The sequence below is a fragment of the Dendrobium catenatum genome, unplaced genomic scaffold, assembly GCF_001605985.2.
Source record: "Dendrobium catenatum unplaced genomic scaffold, ASM160598v2 original_scaffold_30712, whole genome shotgun sequence".
In the NCBI taxonomy this organism is placed as follows: Eukaryota; Viridiplantae; Streptophyta; class Magnoliopsida; order Asparagales; family Orchidaceae; genus Dendrobium; species Dendrobium catenatum.
In genome coordinates this window covers 100,205-109,092 of record NW_021349170.1, presented here as the reverse complement: position 1 = coordinate 109,092, position 8,888 = coordinate 100,205, and positions in this window count along the sequence as shown.

Here is an 8,888-nt window from a genome sequence, read left to right as displayed (position 1 = left end):
TTACTACTATCTTTATTATTCTATTATTAGTAGTTTAATAATAAATCATTATTATTATTCTTTTGCAATATAAGTACTAGGAAAATATATAAATTAAAATACTGACTATTAAAAAAATATCAAATATATTCTATCCAATCTTGAGTTTTGGTACTTTATGCCACGATGTACAATATATCTTAAATATTAGTACTCACAAAAGTAGATATGTAATACAAGTACCAGGAAAAATAAAGAGGCAATAAATAATTTTTATTATTTGAAGTTTGGGGAGGTTGTGAGACCTCGGTGAACTATTCCTAGGCACACCAAAAGGAGGGGATGAATTGGTACTTTTAAAAATAGTGCAATAAAATAATTTCTTTTTGTTTAATACTAGATAATGATTTTTAAAAATGAGTAACTTAACACAGGAAGAAGTAATTCAAAACTTCAAATAATAATTGTTTTTAATGCACAAAAAGATCAAGCAGAATATAAATTTCCCTTTTTACTAATCATAAATTAGCATGATTGTAGCTTGCAATAAGAGATGAAATTCATGCTGGAAATTTAAAGGAAATAATTAAAAAATACAGAAAAATAAAAATAAATCAGAAAGAGCACATTAAATATTTTATAGTTATTTAGTCAACTTTGATCTAAGTCCACTCTCCATAGACCTTCTCTTTAATTATTTCACTAACACTATAGTAACTCTATTTTTATCCCCACAGCAAGGCGGAGAAGCTCTTACAAGAATCTCTTGCACCAAACCTAGTGTGGCGGAGAACCAGAAGCTATGTCACCCTCTAGTAATGGTAGAAAACCTTCAATCATTTATCACTCTCCTAGTGAAAAAAAAGAATCAAAGAAATCTTTCTCACCCTTCTTATGATGGCCGAGAACCGTTAATCTTTTTTCACCCTCCTGGTGAAGGTAGAGAACCCTAGACCCTGATGTTGAAGCTTCTCTTCCAAGAGCAACTCTAAGAAATCTCAAAGGCCACAGAAGGAAGCTAGGTGCAAGATTTCCGTGAGGAATCGAATGAATACCCCTCATAATCCATCTCCTTCACACACAACCTCACCGTCTTCCTCTCTAAGGCCAAAGCTCTCTAAAGAAATTCTCCCTCAGAGTACCTTTAATAGCATAAAGTCTTTTCAAAATACTTCTATGAGATGCTTAAGTACAAGGCTTAAAAAAATCTAAATTTTCATTTTGGTCGTCTCTATTCTTACATAATGATCTAGGTTCGTATAGCATAATCAGTTCAAAGTCGATGTTGTCCAGAATAATGGAACAGTCGTTCAAAAGAACTATTCAAAATTTGCATACTTATCATGCATTTTGATCACAAGTTTTTACGGTATTATTAGTTTAATTCCATTATATGCGTACAGAAAATCATCTCTTTTGATCGCCTGGTATGATTCACATCATACAGTACGGACAGGGCAAATCAATAATTCATATTATACAATTTGTTCAAAAATTATGAATTTCATTTAGTATAATCTCCATGATAACTGAGTTTCATCTCGACCAATCGTATGGTATGATATTCATCATATAGCATGATTAGCAATAGTAATTAAACCTTGATTTAATTAACTAATCATGAGGGATAATTTAAGTAAGATTTTAATTATTATACAATACAATTAGGTTAGTATAATATGACTAGTTCAAAATATAAATTTAAAATACTTAATTAATTTATCTAACGGCTACGGTTTATTGATTGAAACAAATCATAAAGTATGATCCAAATCATACAATATTATTAATTTTTTAGCATTAATGATTTAGTTAGTCTTCAACCCTCTTTTAGAATAACAGATCATATATTATGATAGTAATTGTACGGTACGATTAGTTCAAAAAAAATTTATTTCAAATATTATTTACTCTTTCTCCTATGTGCGTATAGTCGCCAATTTTGTATACACCCTTGCATGGCTAGACTCATGAAATAGAAAATAAAAGAAGATGAAAATTACAAACTCTTTTGAATGACTTCCTATTCTACCAAAACTTAAGTCTTGATCAATCATGTGTGGTGTATGATGTACCTGAAATGTTAGTGTGCACAAACAAAAATAATATCCAATATATATTTTAAAAAATGAAATCTCAATCAATAATGTTTCTTATCATGTAAATCACAAGCTAGGGATCTTGGATTACAATAGTTATCATTAAAAGTATAAGCTTGGTATCCTGGATTACAATAATCTCTACCTTTTTTATGATGACAAATATTTTTGGTTGAATTTTCATGTTAGTTGTATTTTCTCCTAATCTGTCCCTTATTAAGTGAATTATTTTAAAATTAGGGGAAATTCTATTTTTTTTTATGTTTTTATTTTTAAACGAAGGTATAATAAGGTAACATAAAAAACAACATAGGAAAAGAAAAACTAAACTAAGGAAAATATAAATAAGTAAAACCAAACATTTACTCCTTTTAAAATCACCAAATACGAGAGACAACCAAATAGACAAGAAAGTATAAAAAGAAGCAAATAAAAAAGAAAATACAAAAACTACAACATAATACAAAGACTTGAAGTAAGAGGACATCTAATCAAGTGGTAGTGGCCAGTTTTATTGGTGAAGAGCAAAAATTATTCACTAAACTAGGCTCAATCTTCCTCACATTGCTGACGGATTTATTGGTGGTGTTGCTAGAGTAGGTCGTGCTACTACTGATACATTTGCTAGATCTCCTTGTGCTACTAATGATGCAACTTATACTACATTTGAAAAATCTTATGTTATTAGTGAAGCCACTCTTGATGATGAGTAGTCACCATATACTATATAGGTAATTATAACTCTAAGCGATCAGGTCATTCCATGAACATTTCATAAGCATAGAATAAATGAGAAGGTTTTACCACTGGTGCTTATACTGGAGGTGGTACTGGAGGGTCTCCCCTTGCCTCATCAAACTCATGCTCTTCTTCAAGCTCGTCCCCTTGGTGTCAAAGAAAGAAAATGTGGAAGGAACCCTCAAAGTAAAAGATTGAGAATATATCTGCTGGTGTGAGATACAGAAGTTGGTATTTTTTATATAGGACATAGGTTTCTAGGTGTCATAAAGTGAGGTTGTGCTTACATCTAGTTGATGGTTAAAGAATGGGAGTTATATTTTGAAAATAGCTAATAATTATGTGGGATTTATGAAATGTATTACCATACATGATAAAATAGGTGACGATTGATAGAAGTGGGGTGATATTTACTCTATCTCCTGCCTTAGGAAGAATAGAAGTGCGGAAAACATGATGGATGATACAAACATTATGGTTAAGTGACTTGATGAGAGACTAGTGTTAATTTAAGGGAGTTTTTTGAAGGGTTAGATTTATAGTGGTCCATTAAAATACTTTTGATTCAAGAAATATAAAATAAATAAATAAATATATCAAACATATTCAACCCAATTTTGAGTATTGATACTTTATGCCACCATATATAATGTACCTTAAATATTAGTACACATAAAAGTAAATATGTAACACAGATACTATGTGAAATAAAGAGATAGTTAATAATGTTTGTTAATGAAAGTTTGGTGAGGTTGTGAGACCTCAGTGAACTATCCCTAGGTGCACTTAGATGGGAGGGGGAAAATTGACACTTTTAAAATTAATGCAATTAAAAAACTTTATTTTTGTTTAATGCTAGATAATGATTTTTGGAAAAAAATATCTAAATAAGTAACTTAACACAAGCCGAAGCAATTCAAAACTTGAAATAAAATTTTTTAGACACAAATAGATCAAGCATAATATGAAATTTCTCTTCATGCTAATCAAGAATTAACCTAACTATAGCTTGCAATAAGAGATGAAATATGTACAATAAATTTAAAGTGCAGAAATAAAAAATATAAAAAAATAAAAATAAATAAAAAAGAACAGACCATATATTTTATAGTGATTCAGTCAACCTTAACTTAAATCCACTTACCGGAGACCTCCTATTCGGGTATTGCACAAATACTATCATGACTCTTCTTTTGCCCCACACCAATGTAGAGAAGCCCTTATAAGAATCACTTCCATCAAACCTGGTGTGATGGAGAATTGGAAGTTATGTCACCCTCCAGGTGATGGGAGCAAACCTTCAATCCTTTTTCACCCTCCTTGTGAAGGCAGAGAATTTATGAAATCTTTCTCATCCTCCTTGTGATGGCAGAGAACCAGTAATCCTTTTTCACTCTCCTGGTGAAGGCAGAGAATGCTAAACTCTAATTTTGAAGCTTCTCTCCCAAGAGCTCCAAGAACTCACCAAGGCCATAGAACAAAGCTAGGTACAAGTTTTCCTGGAGCAACCATGTGAATTTCACTCACACTCCTCTCTCACACATAACCTTACCTTCTTCCTCTCTAAGTAGGGCTGCAAACGAACCGAGCCGAGCCTAGTATGTGAGTGTTCATGTTTGTGTTTATTTAATATCAGCTTGTTCAAGTTTGGTTCATGTTTGTTCGAGCTTTATTGTTTGTGTTCATGTTTGGTTCATTTAAATTAATGAGTGTTCATGTTCGGTTCATGTTCAGTTCATGTTCATTTGTTTAGTGTTTATCGAGCTTGTTCGCGAACATATTTAACTTATTTTTTTTAACTATTAAACAAATATGTTCATGAACATATTTATGAACAAACACATTTATAATAAAAGCAATTGTCTATATAACAAAGGTAATGATTATTTATATTTATTAATTCTATAGTCAAATATTAATTATTTTTATCAAGCTTATTCATGAGTTCAAAATCGAACACGAATCGAGCTTTTACCGAGCTTCTTATCAAGCTTAATGTCGAGCTTGTTCACGAACTTCAAATGATGTTGTTCGCGAACATAAATGAGTTAAACGCATTAGTGTTCAAGTTTGTTTATTTAAGAATCGAGTATTTAAAATATTGTTCAAGTTTGTTTGTTTGTTTAGTTATTAAACGATCACAAACGAGCTTTAATCGAACCGAACATTGAGTAGCTCGTCGAACGTTTGGTTCACTTGAAGCCCTATCTCTAAGCCTAAAGCTCTATCAAGAAACTCTCCCTCAGTGTTCTTTCAATAGCCAAAAGTTTTTACAAAAGACTTATATGAGATGCTTAAGTATAAGGCTTCAAAAAAATCTAAATTTATAATTTGATCATCTCTTTTCATGCAATATGATCTTGGTTCATACAGTACTATCAGTTCAAAATTAATGTTCATCTAGAATAATGGAACAATTATTCAGACAAACTATTCAAATTTTGCATTCTTATCTTATAGTATAATTGTAAGTTCGTATAGTACAATTTGTTAAATTCCACTCTGTTTGTATATAGCGATTACATGGACTATTAGAAATTATCTCTTTCAATTGTACAGTATGATTCACATCATATAGAAAATTTAGTGTAAATCAATAGTTTGTATAGTATGATATATATATATATATTGTACTATATGATTAGTTCAAAAATCATGATTTTTATCTAGTATACTCTTCAAGATGACCAAATTTCATCTCTGTCAATCATATGATACGATATTAATCATATAGTATGATTAGCCATATTTTGTTAAACCTTGATTTATTTGACTAATCATGGGGTATAATTTAAGAAAGATTTTAAATATTATATAGTACGATTAGGTTCGTATAATATGATTAGTTCAAACTATAAAATTAAAAATACTTAATTTATTTGGTGGTTAGGGTTTACTGATTGAAACAAATCATTCAGTATGATCCAGATTGTACAATATGATTAGTTTATTAATAGATAATTAGTAGTTAACCTTATTTTTTGAATAACTGATCATATAATATGATAGTAATCATACGATACGATTAGTTCAAAACAATTTCATCTAAATTTTTCTCACCCATTTCTATGTGTGTACACTAGCAAATTTTTCATACTCCCTTGCATGGCCATACTCAAGAAATAGAAAATAAAAGAAAAAGAAAATTACAGACTCTTTTGGATGACTTCATATTCTACTAAAACTTGAGTCTTGATCAATCTTGCGTAGTGTATGATGTACCTAAAATGTTAGTGCGCATAAACAAAAATAATATCTAATGTATATTTAAAAAATGAAATCACAATCAATAATGTTTCTTATCATGAAAATAACAAGCTAGGGATCATGGATTATAATAGTTATAATCAAAAGTTTAAGCTTGGTATCCTAAATTGTAGCAATCTCTATCTTTTTAATGATGACAAATACTTTTAGTTAAATTTTCAAGTTAGTTGTATTTTCTCCTAATCTCTTCGGTATTAAATGATTTATTTTAAAATTAGGAAAAATTGTTTTTTTTTTACTTTTTTATTTTTTTTTTTAATTTTTAAAAGCAAGAATAATAAAGTAACATAAAAAAGAACAACATAGGAAAAGCAAAACTAAACTAAGTAAAATATTAATAAGTATAACCAAACACTTACTCCTTTTGAAATCACCAAAAAGAAGAGATAACCAAACATAGAAGAAAATATACATAGAAGAAAATAAAAAAGAAAACTCATAAACTACAACATAATACAAAGACTTGAAGTAAGAGGGCCCATAATCAAGTGGTGGTGCCTATAAGTACTGGTGAAGAGAAAATAATTGGCCACTAAACTAGGCTCGATCTTTCTCAAACTGTTGCTAGACCTGCTGGTGGTGTTGTTGTAATAGGTCATGCTGCTACTAATACATCTGTTGGATCTCTTGGTGATACTACTAATGCAGCTTGTACTAAATCTAAGAAATCATGTGTTATTTGTGAAACCACTCCTGATGCTGAGGAGTCACCTTATACTATGTAGCTGATAGTAACTCCAGGTGATCAAGTCATTCCATGATTGATTCATAAGACTAAAACTAATGAGAAGGTATTATAACTAGTGCTTATGCTAGAGGTGGTACTAGAGGGTCTCCTCCTACCTCATCAAACTCCTGCTCTTCTTCAGGCTCGTCACCTTGGTGTCAATGTAAGAAAATGTGGAAGGAATCATTGAAGTAAAAGATTGAGAATATATCTGCTTGTGCGAGATATAGAAGTTGGTATATTTTATATAGGATGTAGGTGAACATGTGTCCTAAAGTAAGGCTATGCTTACATCTAGTTGATGGTTGAATAATGGGAGTTATATTTTGAAAAAAGCTAATAATTATATGGGATTCATCAAATGTATTCCCATACATGATGAAATAGGTAAGGATAGATAGACGTGAGGTAATAATTACTCTATTTCTAATCCTAGGAAGAATAGAAGTGCAAAAAACATGCTAGATGATATAGGCTTTATGGTTAAGTGACTGGATGAGACTTGTGGTTATTTAAGGTAGTACTCCAAAAGGTAAGATCTATAGTGGTCCATTGCGTTCTTTTGACTCAAAAAATATATAAAAAAATGAAAATACTGACTATTACAAAAATATCAAACATATTATACTCAATCTTGAGTCTTTATACTTAATGCCATAATGTATAATGTACCTTAAAGTACAACCAAAAGTAGATACACAATATAGGTACTAGATGAAATAAAGAGACAATAAATAATTTTTGTTATTGAACATTCAGAGAGGTTGTGAGATCTCAATGAACTATCCCTAGGAGCACCAAGAGGGGGGCAGGGTGAATTGAAACTTTATAAAATATTGCAAGAAAAAATTTTCTCTTTGTTTGATGATAGATAGTGATTTTTGAAAATAAATCTAAATGAGCAACTTAACACAATTGAAAGGAATTCAAAACTTGAAATAATAATTTTTTTAGGCACAAATATATCAAGCAGAATATGAAATTTCTCTTTTTGCTAATCATGAATTAACCTAACAGCAGTTTGCAATAAGAGATAACTTTGTGCATGAGATTTAAAGTGCAAAAATAAAAAATACCAAAAAAAGTAAAAATAAATCAAAAAGAGCACACTAAATATTTTATAGTTGTTCGGTTAACCTTAACTTAAGTCCATTTCCCGGAGACCTCCTCTCTGGTTATTGAACTAACACTATAGTGACTCTCCTTTTTCCTCCATAGCAATACGAAATGCCTTTAAAAGAATCACTTCCACCAAACTTGGTCTGGTAGATAACTGAAAGCTAAGTCACCCTCCTCGTGATTGCAGCAGACCTTCAATCCTTTTTCACCCTCTTGGTGAAGGCAGAGAATTCAAGAATTCTTTCTCACCCTCCTTGTGATGACAGAGAACCGTTAATCATTTTTCACCATCCTGGTGAAGTTAGAAAACTCTAGATCCTGACTTTGAATCTTCTATCCCAAGAGAAACTCCAAGAACTCACAAAGGCCATAGAAGGAAGCTAGGAGCAAGATTTTTAGGAGCAACCATTTGAATACCCCCACACTCCTCTCTTACACACAACCTCACCTTCTTCTTCTCTAAGCCCAAAGTACTCTCAAGAAATTCTCCCTCAGAGTTCCTTCAATAGCCAAAAGTCTTTTCAAAAGAATTCTATGAAATGCTTAAGTACAAGGCTTCAAATTATATATATAAAATTTTAATTTCACCATCTCTATTCATACAGTACAATATGGGTTCATACAACACGATCAATTTAAAGTTGTAATTCATCCAGTACAATGGAACAGTCGTTCAGACAAACTGTTCAAATTTTACATACTTATCGTATAGTATGATCTTAAGTTTGTACTATATGATTTGTTTAATTCCACTCTATTCGTACATGACGATTATGGGGACTATAAAAAATTGTCTCTTTCGATCGTTCAGTGTTATTCACAATACATAAAAGTTAGTGCAAATCAAGATTTCAAATAATAAGACACACACACACACAGACATATATATACACACACACACACACACATGATTAGCTAAAAAATCAAGGTTTTTTTCTTGTATAATCTCCAAGATGATC